The 13,505-nt window shown below is 44.7% G+C and overlaps 1 protein-coding gene across 2 annotated transcripts in view; it reads right to left on the bottom strand.

Moving 5' to 3' along the window:
• MEGF10 (multiple EGF like domains 10) overlaps window positions 1-13,505 on the bottom strand; it is a 197,169-nt gene that overhangs the window by 182,445 nt on the left and 1,219 nt on the right. The window lies entirely within an intron of this gene.

The following is a 13,505-nucleotide window of genomic DNA, read 5'->3' as shown; positions in this document are numbered from 1 at the left end:
TAAACTATAGTATGGCCCTTCAATGGGTCTGAGGGACAGTGAACTAGCCCCCTTTTTAAAAAAATTGAAGACACCTGATTTAAGATAAAACTTGAACTGACTCACTGATGTGAACCCCTCTGTGGTAGTTACATAATCTGGTGTCAATTTGAGAGGATTGCAAGTGAAGGGGTGGAGCCTAGCCTGTCAATCAAGATATAACCAATGAGGCCTCTGTGTGGGCATGACCTTCTGAGATTTCTGGGAACTATGTATTTTCTTCCTTGGAGATGGGAGGCACTCTCTCTCTCTGCTTACTCCCTGGGAGACATTGCAGCTGATAAGCTACACTGATAGACTCCATGCCCTGGGAGCTGAAGAAGCCACATGGACCTACCCTGATGCAGGCCTGGGAGCTGGAGAAGCCACGTGGAGACCCCTGCCACCACTGAGATACTTACAACACCACTGGATCCACAAGACTTCCCACACACTGGCCTGTGATCTTCCTGTCATTGCATATGTTTCATGAGTCTGGAGAGGACTTTATAGATTGGTATCGGCCATATGGGCTAATACTAGACTTATGGACTTGATCTGGACTGGACTGGGATGTTTGTCTCAAAATTCAATTATTCTTGTATATAAACCTCTTTCTTATATACATATGTGTAGTTATGAATTTGTTTCTCTAGTCTACCTGGATTAGCACACCTTCCTAAATAGCTTTGCTTTACCTGAACATCTTTGCTCCACTGAAGGACCCCCACTAGAGCTTCCTCAATGATTCTGAGGCCCGAAGCTGATCATCCACACGCGTCTTCATTCTCCCAGGCTGTCTCAACTGCCAACACTGGTAGGGCCCAAAGCAGAGGTGCATGGCCACTACCCAGGGATTTTCCTTCATGGCACAGCGAGAAGCAAAGAGCCCTGCCTGGTGTCTCCTCGGGTCTCTGAGATGGCAGGACTGCAGAAGCAACCCTGGGACTCCCAGCACACACTAAGGGAGTTTTGCTCTGCCTGGTGTTTTACTTGCAATGCATTCAATCTGAGAGGGCGATTGGGAGGCTGCTTTTGTTTTAAAGAAGTGGTTCTTAGAACTCAATGACCAAGTCCACCCACCATCCACAACTGTGGTTCTCAACCTTCCTAATGCTGAAGCCTTTTAATACCGTTAGTTCCTCATGTTAGGGAGATTCGCAACCATAAAATTATCTTTGATGCGACTTCATCACTGTCATTTTGCGACTGTTATGAATCACCATGTAAATATCTGATATGCAGGACTTTTCATTGTTACAAATTGAACATAATTAAAGCAGAGTGATGAATCACAAAACAATATGTAATTACATATTGTGAAATATTTATTTCTAATGCCAATAAATGAAATTTTGTCTTGAAGCATGTTGTAGCATGGGTAACAGTCTTCACACCGGGTACTTCTATGTGGGCATATCTGCATGTGGCCGGACGGGGACCAGCCTGGAGACAGAGGAGCGGTGTCTCGGTTTCTCAGACCATCATCAGAAATATGTGTTTTCCAACAGTATTAGGCAACCCTTGGAAAAGGGTTGTTCGAACCCCAAAGGGGTCACGACCCACAGGTTGAGAACCACTGATCTACAACCCTTTCTTCACTCACTAACATTCTGTCTGAAAATCTGCCTTTTTGGCTGAATTGCAATCGTTCTCAGCTGTGACAGGGCCTGACAGACATAGTTGCCATCAGAGGCAGAGAGCACTGTCAGCCACTTACCAATAACAGCGCTGAGGCCTCCTTTATGGACCAATGGCTAAATCCATCCCCACTGAGCCTCCTTCTCACAACCTGGCCAAGAACTGCAAAATGCTTTTCTCAATTCCCCACCTAGGCAGGAGTATCCTCAGGCCAGGCTACCACTGTTCCAGGCGCAGAGAGTTAATGTCTCCTCCTGCCACACCTGAGCTCTAGAAAATTGAAAGTCTGCACACACTTGAAATTCAAAAGCTAATTTAGATGATCGCTTCCAGTCCGCCACACCCTCAAGCAAAAACTTCTGTTCTGTGTAAGGACACCGTGCGTTACAGGGTTAGCTTACAGGATGATCCTCCATCCAAAAACTTAATCTCGACAGCAGTGACAGGCTACAACGAGGCTTTCTGAATGGTCTCTCGCGGCTGCACAAACAGAACCACAAAGCATCATTCACATGCTGCCTTGAACGACAGGCAAGGGCTTCTTTGTGCAGCTCTCTCTGGGCAGAGCTCCATCTCACGAGCTCGGTGGTTTGGTTTTGTAATGCCCGAGGAAAGTGCGAGTCCTGGAGGTGGGTCTTCGCCACAATAAATGTCAACCATCTGACTCAACTACACCCAGGAAGAGGGGCCCCGAGTCCTCAGCTTGGCTCAGGCACAGCAAACAGCCTTTCGGAAAGGGACTCTCCCCTCCTCAGTGTGAGGGAGCTCCGTGGCTCTCCTGGTCTAAAGGAAGGTGCTGTACCTGTCCTGACTCAGCCACCACTAATGACCCTCCCCTTCTGCGCTCACCTGGCTGTTTCCCCTGACACAACAGCTAGGCAGCCAGTTGTTCAAAAACTGCAAGTCCAAAGTATAAATCGACCTGGCTTTTCTTACCTCATATCCTTCCAACAACGATTTTCATGAGCTTTTGACTATTTGGTGGCTCATTAGCTCTTCTGCACGAGGAAGTACAGGGATTTGAGGACATTTTAATCGGGCAGCAGCCTCATTGACATGTAGTGGGAGACAAAGTCCTGATTTTCCATTTAAATGAGGATGAGTAGTGGCCAAGTTCTGTTTTTCATTGTGTTACTATGTCTTCATAGCTCTGAAGAGGTATAAAAGAATTAAACTCAAACAGTCTCTGTTGTCATATATCGGCTTCGATCCTTTTCATGCATCTCAGTTAATCCTCATAACAACCCTAAGAAAGAGCTATCACAGGACCCCATTTTACTGATGGAGAAACTGAATACCTGGCCCAGGGCCATGCATTTCGTAAGAGGGGAGCAAAGCAGGGCTCAAATGCAGGAAGCCGGGTTCCAGAACTCACACTTGGATCCACTACATTATGGCCCATCTGCGCCTAACTTCTTCGACTACATCTGTCCACTGAACAGAGCCTTCAGTGCTGAAACTGCACACGACCATCTCAATCCAAGGGAGTCGGAAATGTGTTCATCTGTCTAAGCACAGACGAGCACAGACATAATAACAATCGATCACTGCCAAGTCAATTCTGATTCATGGCAAAACCAACAGTGCTCCACAGGGCTTGCAGCGATTAATTTTTTGAAATATCAAGCCTTTCTTCTGAGGTGTAGCTGGGTAGATTCTAACCCCTAGCCTTCTACAGCTTGGCTGTACCCTACACTTCCAATCTTACCTCCTCATTTTTCATTATCTGAACCCTCTGGTCATTTCTGCCTGCCCCACCCTCCCTATCTCACCTGGTCCTGTGTTTTCCTACTCTCCATACATTTTCAAAATCTGAACATACATACACACGTAACCAGCACTGAATCAAACAGAACATTATCAGCATTCTAGAAGCCCTCTTCTGTCTGATGCAAGTTTTTGCAAGTACCCTATGCATTTAAGAGAAAGCATCCGGTATCTGAGGTACTATCGGTGCCACGAACAACAGTGGAAACCAACTTCTCAATTGCCCAGTTTTTGAAAAGAGCGTCACCCCCTCGGCACACGGAGGAGTGAGACTCTAAAACACGAATGGTGCCAAATGAACAGGCCTAATGACAATGAATTGAACATTAATTAACTCGTCAGGGAAATGTTTAGCAGAATCCTTTGTCACCTGCAAAGAACAGTGTCTTCCTCCACTCCCCCTCTTCAGGGGCATCTGCATCATCGGTAAAATCAAATATGCACTTAGTAAAGTGTAAACAAGCTGCTCTGTGGTGGGAGCTGGAGACATAATGAAGACAATGAGGCCACATGCTCTCTGCAATCCACGCTTTCCCCTTCTTTAAGGACTTCAAAATGAGCCTCTATAATCAAGGTGTGATGAGAGACTTAATTACAAGGCACGCTAAGTGACCGCAAGCAAAGCATACATTGCCTTCTCCTGGGTAAAAACCCTTCTAAAGCTTAATGCTTCCAGTCAGGAAACCTCTTATCTCAGAAACAAAAGGATTCCTACTGGTCAATGAGCGCCAGCTGTCTGAAACACCGTGTAAATGGGCTCTCCAGAGCCCATTACATCTAGAAAAGGCTTTCCCTGTCCCACATGACTTAAATCAGTGCCCTGTAACTGAAAAATAAATAAACAACCCACCACTCTGCAAAGGAACTAAGAACTAAGGCTCCCTTTGAAAGAGACCCGGAGGCACAATGAATGACATACTTTTTCATAAAAGGAGTAATCAGGCTAAAGGAACAATGGTGTGTGAAAAGTCTGTGACCTCTGCGAAGAATGTGACCTTGAATTTGAATCCTCTTCTGGCACCAAGAATGTAGCCCATTGTGGAGCTCAGAAGTGAATCTTCACAGGAAGTTTGCGACCCTTTCCCTCCGGGACTAGAAGTCAGCTTGGAAGTTGGGGGTGGCATCTAGAGAGCTCCCGATGCCATAACTGTCTTTCAAACTCAAGCCTTCCTCTGCTTCAGAACTGCTGTCTGAATCCAGATTTGGAAGGAAGTTATTGCTACATTAGGGGGACTATTCCACAGGAAACAGACTCCTTCTCAAAGGCCATGGGACTTACCTAGGTGCCCCCTCGGGTTTGAATATTCGTCTTTGGTGAGCCTGGGGGAAAAGGAGTGAGGATTGTCTTTGCCTCCCATGGACAGAGGGGGAGCTTTTATTTTTGAAACCCACAATTAAACATGTGTAAGAGAACTGAGTTAGCTGTGGGAGAACTCAGCTCTATCTACCTGGCCAAAAGTAAGCTGGGCGTTCTAATAGCCTGGCGCTCTCCAAAAACCGTGCCTTAAGCTCCCAAACCAGCAGATTAATGATGCTTCTACAGAATTGCTCTTTCTCCCTCCCAAATCCTATCTCCAACACATTGCTGCAAGTAGTTTAACTGTGGAAGGCCTTGACCTCCTTTTTTTGTCTCTTTGATTCAAGTGTGTCTGTTTCCTCGGGCTTCCAAGCTCCGCTGGACGGCTGGCCAGAGCAGAATGGAGCATCGGCCAAGCCCAAACAATGGGCCTCTTTCTTCAGCTGTCACATGAACAGCTTCGGGTTACAGCCATTGTCCCTTCCCAGCAGAGACAGAGAAGCACAGGTTCTCACAGACCAACGACTCTCCATGTTCCCTTCTGGCCAAGGCACTGTAATTTTTTTTTTTAAAGAAGAAGAAGAAAACAAAACATACATTTTGAATGGCGCACTAAAGCTTAGCAAGGATGATAGCCAATCCATGGTCTACCTATATCAGAATACCTTGTTTAAAAAGGCTCACCCCTGGGCCCAGACACACCTATTGAGTAAAAAATCACAGGGTGGAACCAGGATCTACACCTGATTCTCCTGTCCAGATGCCCACTCGGCTGATGCCGCGAGCATTGGGCCACCAAGGTCCAATGCTACATATTTGTGCAAGAGAGCTGCAGGAAGTGGAGAGGGTACTGAGAGGGCAATCCTTGATGCCGACGAATTTTGGTGTGAGGGAAAGAGATGGGTGGGAAAGAGGAGGGCACCAAGCATGTAGGGAAGAAGATGAGAAATTAACAACAAAGACAACTGCTGGTCAGCATGTGGAGGTGAGGCGGGCAAGGGGCGAGATGCGGGGAGGGCAGGAAGAGGAGCAGGGGGGCACTGAGACAGCCTGGCTGAGCTTGTACCTTCAGAGGAGGGAGGGAGACAGTTCTAGGGGTGGGATGAATGAATGGCTTTGACACGCAGGCATGCTCAATATTTAATGTTTCAGCTTTAAGTCCCATAAAAGTCAGCTGCTCCGAGCCACACGTTTGGCCGCATTTTATGAATTGAAGGAGCCGGAGGCATACCCACAGTGGGCGGCTTCCCACTAACAGGGAGAACACAGTGGTGTGTCAAGGTCATCTGAACAAGAAGCCTCTCCGGGGAAACCATACATTCTGACCCAGACAAGGCTAGAGGAAACAAAACCTGCCCGACCCCCAGCCCCAAGAATCCTCAGACTGCTTGAAAGAAATAACCACTTTCTGATCTTGAAATTTCTCATGGAATGGGAGCGCAAGTCATTCTTTATTTGGGCCCCAATAAGGTGCCCCAAACCACTCTTGGTGTTGATAATAAAACACCACCAGTGTAGTTCAGTGGCTTCCAGGTATGCACAGCGTGTCCTGCAGGCAGGCAGGCAGAATACATCCTGGAGTCCCATGCCTGGCTGCCAGGAATGGTTTTCCATTTTAATTGAGCACTCCTGCTGACTGGTTTAATCACTGTTTCTTGAAGTGGTCTTCAAACCGCTGCTCAGTCTATTTCCCTCTCTAGACCTTCTGATCCGCTCAAATCCCCTCTCTTCAGGGCTCCAAACCAACAAGAAAGCTCAGGTCTTCTCACAGCGCTCTCTCTGAGGAGCTAACAGAAAGGCTCTCAGAACTGCCCTTGGCCTTGACCACACCCAGCCTCCCAGGTCCAAGTGTGGCTTGTTAGTCTAGAGTGTGTGAAGGCACACATTTCTTGGTGATTCTACAAGTTCACATCTTCATATACCAGGTACACCTAGGAAATATCTGACTGAGAGGAAGGGAAATTCAAACCAATTACTTTGTGGAAGAGCAAAAGTAATATTTTATCATCAATTCTATGTCAAAGCACACACTCTCAAGATATTGATACAGATAAGCAAAAATTTAATGTTTGCTCATTTGTTTTTGATTGTAGGATTAATCCTCTGGGCCCCAAACAAATATTTCATGGTTCTATATTGTTCCATGTGCTGTAATTTTCAAATAACTATCTTTTTTTTTCAAGGTACAATGATCATTTTCCCCAAAGACATTTATTTAAAAGATTCATCACAGAGACAACCACCTGTGGCTAGATTTTAGACTGAATGGAATCTACACAGCTCATGGGGTCAGACAGGATGTTAACAGCAAGACACTGAGTCTGGCTCTGGGATGGGCCCCTACTCCCCAAAGATAAGATGTTTTTAACAGATGCTAATGTCCTGCACATGTGCCTATCAAGATGAGGCATTCCATACCGAAAGAGAACTTTCTTTCTTCATCTTAGAAGGAGGAGGTGTAATTCCTTGCTCCCTAAATAGGAAACTGAGGCAATTTAAATGCTTTACATCATTTTTTAAATCTAAGAGTATGAATCATTGGAAATGAAACAGGAGAGGAAATTTCTAGTAATGAACAGTAATAATAACAGGATGTATTATCCCATCACATTTTCCAGACTTGCTAATGGCACACAATATGAATTACCAAGTAACTGCCACACCTTGACCAGCAGTTGACAAATGAAGTTCTATGAAAACTAACATTGGTGGTGTCTCGTTGTCTTTCCTTTCATAGTGTGGAAAAATGCCTTTTTGAAGCGCTGTAAATTGATCTTCTGCAATAAATACTTTAAAGGAGTTAGAATGGTCACAGGTAAAAATAATCTTATATGGTGAAAAAAAGAGAGACAAGAGATAGATATAAAATCTTGGGAAAGGGAGATAGAAAGACTGAGGCAGAGAAGGAAAAGTGAGTGAGTGAGTGAATGACTGAGTGACTAAGTGAATGAATGAATAAGAATGGGAAACTAATTAAGAGACAGTTGCGAAAGTTCTGACAGATCTAGAATTAAAATAAGGTAGAGAACATTCATCTTTTTAAAAAATAGAATTTAAAAGAAAGACAAATCAGCAGATCCCAAAGACTGTTTCTTTTTAAAATAAGATAATTTTTCCAAATTAAAACCTGGCTACCTATTTTTGAGAAGCTGAGATGACGGGTGGTCGTTTTTATTGCGTTGTTTGAAGATATTTGTATTCTGCATGCCTGGGCCCTGCTCTCAAACATAAGTCCACCAATGGGCACATGCTGGCATTTATTCTGTAGTGAAGCTGTCCTTGAGTCAAAGTTACACGCCTGAGGCACCACCATCTTTGCATTACCTTGGAATGTGCTTGGTCACTTACTCAGATTTTATTGCACATATTCATTATTTTCAAAATGAGCCTACATTGGAAATTAAAAGCTTGATAGCAATTATGGGACGTTATTTGCCTGACCAGTTGTGAGGATGACTCAGGACTGGGCAGTGATTTGTTCTAGTGTGCACTCAATGTTCTGCGTTGCTTAGTATATTCTATATTGTCATTTGTCCAGTGTAGGTTATGAACAATGCAGACAGGTCTACAAGACAATTTATAAATTCCTGACTGGCTTCTCCATGACCCTCAATATGTACTTATTTAGTGATTGTCCTCAGCCACTTTGTGTGCATGTTTGTTCAATGTCCATTATCTTGAGTCTTTCTTCCACACACTCTTTAGGCATAGATTACCTACCTCCTATGTTGCTGACCTATGTAACTAGTAGGTGGCTGGACCGACTCCACAGCACCTGACAACAACAACAACAACAACAACATGTAGCAGGAGGTTGAATTGTAGGAGTCAAGGGATTGCAGTAAGGGATGAGGAACTCACTAACCAGTTGAAGAGACAGTCAAGAAACGTACACAGTGGATACAATCTGATGGATGACATATTAAAGCCGCCTGAAAAGGATAGTGGGGATTCCCATAAGTTTATGGTAGAGAATGAGGAAAAGTATCAGAGAAGGGTTTTGTTTGATTTTATCGTACAGGATGAATGAATTTTAAGTAGTTTGTTAGACAGAAAAGAGAGACACAAAGTCTTTTCGCCAGAAGGAACAGCATGTACACAGCTGCTTAGAGAGCAAGGAGGTTGTAATGCATTGAAAGGACAGCAGCAAGATTCTCATCTTCTGTGCGGGAGACCTGGGCTTGCTTTCTGGCCATCCCTCCATGCACAGTCATCACCCCATCTGTCAATGGAGGCTTGCTTGTTGCTACGTTACTGACGGGAAACTTTCAACTAAGACAGCCCAGGAAGAAAGACCTGTCAATCTACTTGCAGAAAATTAGCCAATGAAAACCGTATGGATCACAATGAGTCTGACCCGGATGGCAGCTAACAAGAAGAAAGTCAATGTCACGGGAAGGCTGGGGAAGAGAGAAGTGGTCCAGGGGAAGGGAGTGCTGAGGGGTCTCGTGTGCTGTTAAAGGGGTTGAGCTCTATGTACACCGGTGTGGCTCCAAATGTGATCTGAAGTCCACTGTGAGCAGTTTCACTCGAGGATTTGCTCAAAATGCAGATTTCTGCTGCTTACGTGTGAGATGGGGTTCTTGGAGCTGCAGCTTCTGCATGCATCCAGGTGGTACTGGTGCTCATTAGCTGGGCAGCCAACAACGATTTTTAAACAGGGGATGGTATGATAAATTTTGTAGTTTAGATATATGCTGGTAGACTAAGTGCAGAATCCCGAGGAAGGTAAATCCACTGCCGTCGACTGAGCATTTGTCTTTTGTCTTATGGGAGAATCACTTGCAAAATTTGTACAAAGGCAAGCTTCTCTTTTCTTTCTTTCTTTTTTTTAAGCATTTTATTGGCGGCTCATCCAACTCTTATCACAATCCATATATACATCCATTGTGTCTAGCATATTTGTGCATATGTCATCATCATTCTCAAAATGTTTGCTTTCTACTTGAGCCCTTGGTATCAGCTTCTCATTTTTCCCCTCCCACCCCGCTCCCCACTCCCCCAACCAAGGCAAGCTTCTCACATCCCACCCAAGACTTCCTGAGTCTGAGTCAAGTGAGAGGAAGTGAGATACAGCTGGCTGAACTAATTGAAACTGTCATTTTATATAGGTTAAGAAAGGTCAGGTATCAACAAGTTCTTAGAGTTCAACTTAATATTTTTAACAAACCCTCCCAATAATATGAATATACCTCAAAAATAGAATAACCGATGAAGAGGAGGTGGGGTTAATTGCTTTTCCTTTACATCAACTATGAGTATCATTATTCACTTTGATCCACATTCAAAAACAGAAATGACTGAAGTCATATACCTAAAAAGGGGTCCTCAAACTTTTTAAAGAGGGGCCAGTTAACTGTCCCTCAGACCCATTACAGGGCCGGACTATAGTTTAAAAAAAACAAAACACTATGAACAAATTCCTATGCACACTGCACATATTTTGTTTTGAAGTAAAAAAACAAACGGGGCACTCCCAATTATCATGACCCCAATTCTACCTTGCGGACCTGGTTAGACCAGAGGATGTACAGCGGTGCAGTAGGGATCTGGAAACACAGGGAATCTAGGACGGATGAACCCCTCAACACCCGCGGTAGGAGTGGCGACACCAGGATGGAAGGGGGTGTAGAAAGGGAGAACCGATCTTGGAGATCTATGTGTAACCTCCTCTCTGGGAGATGGGCAATGGGGAGGTGGGTGAGGGGAGACGCCGGGGAGTATAAGATAAGTTATAATAATTATTTATAAACTATCAAGGGACCAGGGGGAAGGGGGGAGCGGGGAGGGAGGGGGAGGGGGAAAAAGGGGAAACCAAGCTGATTCCAGGAACCCAAGTGGAAGGTGAATTATGAGAATGACGAGTGCAACGAATGTATAAGGGTGCTTTGCTCAATTGATGTATGTACGGATTGTGATAAGAGCTGTATGAGCCCCAATACAAAATTTATTAATTTAAATAAAAGAAAGGGGGAACAGATTACAAGGATCTACATATAACCTCTTTCCTGGCGGATGGACAACAGAAAAGTGGGTGAAGGGAGACATCGGACAGTGTAAGATATGACAAAATAGTAATAATTTATAAATTGTCAAAGCTTCATGAGGGAGGGGAAATATAAGGAGGGTACAAGGAGGGAGGGGAAATATAAGGAGCTGATATCAAGGGCTCAAGTAGAAAGCAAATGTTTTGAGAACGATGATGGCAACAAATTTACAAATATGCTTTACCCAGTAGATGTCTGTATGGATTGTGATAAGAATTATATGAGCACCCAATAAAATGATTTTTTAAAAATATTACACTGAAATGATTAGTAATGTGTAAAAAAATTAAAATGTATTTCCAATGCAAAAAACAAACAGGGCAAAAACACCTGGCAGGCCAGATAAATGCCCTTGACAGGCCACACGTGGCCCGCGGGCCGTCGATTGAGGATGCCTGGCCTAAAACAAAGGTGAGAAAGAACCATCAACAAGGCAATGATTTTAGAGCCACAAAGGACACTGGAGACTTTCCAGTTCCTTTCTCCCCTCCCAACACAAGCTTACAGATGTGGAAGCTGACTCCTGAATGAAGAAGCCACCTGCTTTGCTCAATCCCTCAATGATATTATTGCGACAGGTATTGCTATCACTAGAGCTAAAAAGGATTGGGGACTTAATTTACAGCGTGCCAGCATCACATAAAACCCTAAAAAAAGGAAGGCAGGTAGCAAATACTCCCTCATGTTTCCTCTAAAAATGAAGTCAAATAACTTAAATAAGATAGGACCTTGAATAGTGCCTGGGATGTAAGAGATTCTAGATAATTACTTAGTGGATGGTCTTTTAAAATAGCTTAAAGAAAGTATGTAAGTGGGCATTTCTTACCTGCTAGGTGTGGGCTAAGGAGATCTGGTCATCTAGTGGGTTACATGTTGGGATGTTAACTGCAAGGTCAGCAGTTTGAAACCACAGGAGAGGTGAGGCAGTTTCTCCACAGGAGAAAGGTGAGGCAGTCTACCCCCATGGAGACTGACAGGAAACCCACGGGGGCAGTTTTACTCCATCCTATAGGGTTGGCAGGAGTCAAAATGGGCTCCATGGCAGTGAAGCAGTGGGATTTGGGTTTGGGGTTTAGCCAGTCCCAAGCACCATTGAGTGCTTCATCCTGACCCTTCCCTACCTGTAAGTCCCAAGCACACCCACATGCATCTTCCTTTCTACAGAAAATGCCTCAGAGGGCTGTACAAAAATCATGCCTGAGCTAAATTAGACAGCGCGTTACAACCTAGGTGGGAGTGAAACCAGAAGAGGAGCAAAGCGCTCCAATCCCTTCTAAACAGGAGGAATAGTCGGTATGTACTAATAGCTAATCTAAGGCTATCTCATGAACAAACAAACAACCCAAACTCATTGCCATGAGCAATTCCAACTCATAGCAACCGGTCTATGAGTTCCTGAGACTGTAACCCTCTATGGGATTGGAACGCCCCATCTTTCTCTTGTAGAGTGTCTGGTAGTTGGAAATGGCTGACCTTGGGATTAGCAGGCCAGCTGTAACCACTATGCCACTAAGATGCTTTAAGCTGTATCATAGTCATATAAAAATTGGCTGTATTTAATACTAAGCTTCATTAAGGTTGATGTTGCTAGTTATAGACTAATAATGCCAACAACAGTGTTGCTGTAGTTGGCGATTGTCAATATTATCGAGTCAGCCTCCAACTCTTGGCAACCCCACGTGCGCTGTAATAAAAACGCTGCCTGGAAGGGCGGTGGGTGTGCTGAGGCCCGCTGACCAGGAATCAAACCCAGGTTTCCCTCACGGAGCGCCAGGGCCCCACCACTGCAGCACCCACTGAACCACAGAGGTTTCCTTCCCAGGGTAATACTGGATCACAAAGAGATTGGCAGTTTGGATCTACCTGCCGCTTTGCAGAGAAAGATGTGGCAGACAGCTTGTCAAACTGACAGCTTTGGAAACACTGCGCGGAAGTTTATACTCTACTCGCTGTGAGTTGGCATTGATTGACTCAAAGGCAACGGACGGGCACACGTCATGGGCATCGATTCGCTTAACCACCTGCAGTAAACACTATGCTGTTCACTTGGATTTTTTAGATGTCCACAGAGGGAGAGTAAGTAACTTGTCCAAAACAACACAATTGGAAAGTGGTCACATTGAGAATGAACCCAGGCTGCCCGATCCCAGAGCTGTCACTCTACGCCACTAAACTCCAGGACCTTTTCGACTGCAAAACAGAAAGTACCAACAAGCTGACCTCTTAGAGCGGACGTCAGAAAGTCAAGTTGTGGGAAGTGTCATCTCTTGGAACAATGTCCTGATCCCATAGGGTTTCATACACAAAAGCATAATCCCCTTGGTGGTGAAGGGCAAGTACAAGGGGAGCCCACAGGAAGACCAGACGAACCAAGCCAGTTGGCTATTCTCTGCTTTGGCGTTGGATAGCTCTCCCTTGTCTAAGGGGGTTTTGTTGTTGTTTGGCTAATAAAATCCCAAACTCACTCTTTAAGCAGAGACGGGCCTTTTCTAAAGAAGTATCAAAGAAATCGCCATATTTTTACATGCTCTTTAAGCAACATCGTCTCAGAAAGGAAAATTGGGACAAGACGTATCTCTGAGTGAAGAAGGGTCAAAGACAAAGACCAACCCAGGAGAGATCTTTATTAAAGGGGCATCTGCAGCTTGAAGAACCTGGCCCTCAACATTCCGTGTGGGAAAAGACTCTGGTACTCCTAGCCAGGAAGAGGCCCATCTGACTTCATCACCAAAGTA

This window comes from Tenrec ecaudatus, chromosome 2, assembly GCF_050624435.1.
Source record: "Tenrec ecaudatus isolate mTenEca1 chromosome 2, mTenEca1.hap1, whole genome shotgun sequence".
Classification (NCBI taxonomy): Eukaryota; Metazoa; Chordata; class Mammalia; order Afrosoricida; family Tenrecidae; genus Tenrec; species Tenrec ecaudatus.
This window is presented reverse-complemented; position numbering and strand designations above follow the sequence as displayed.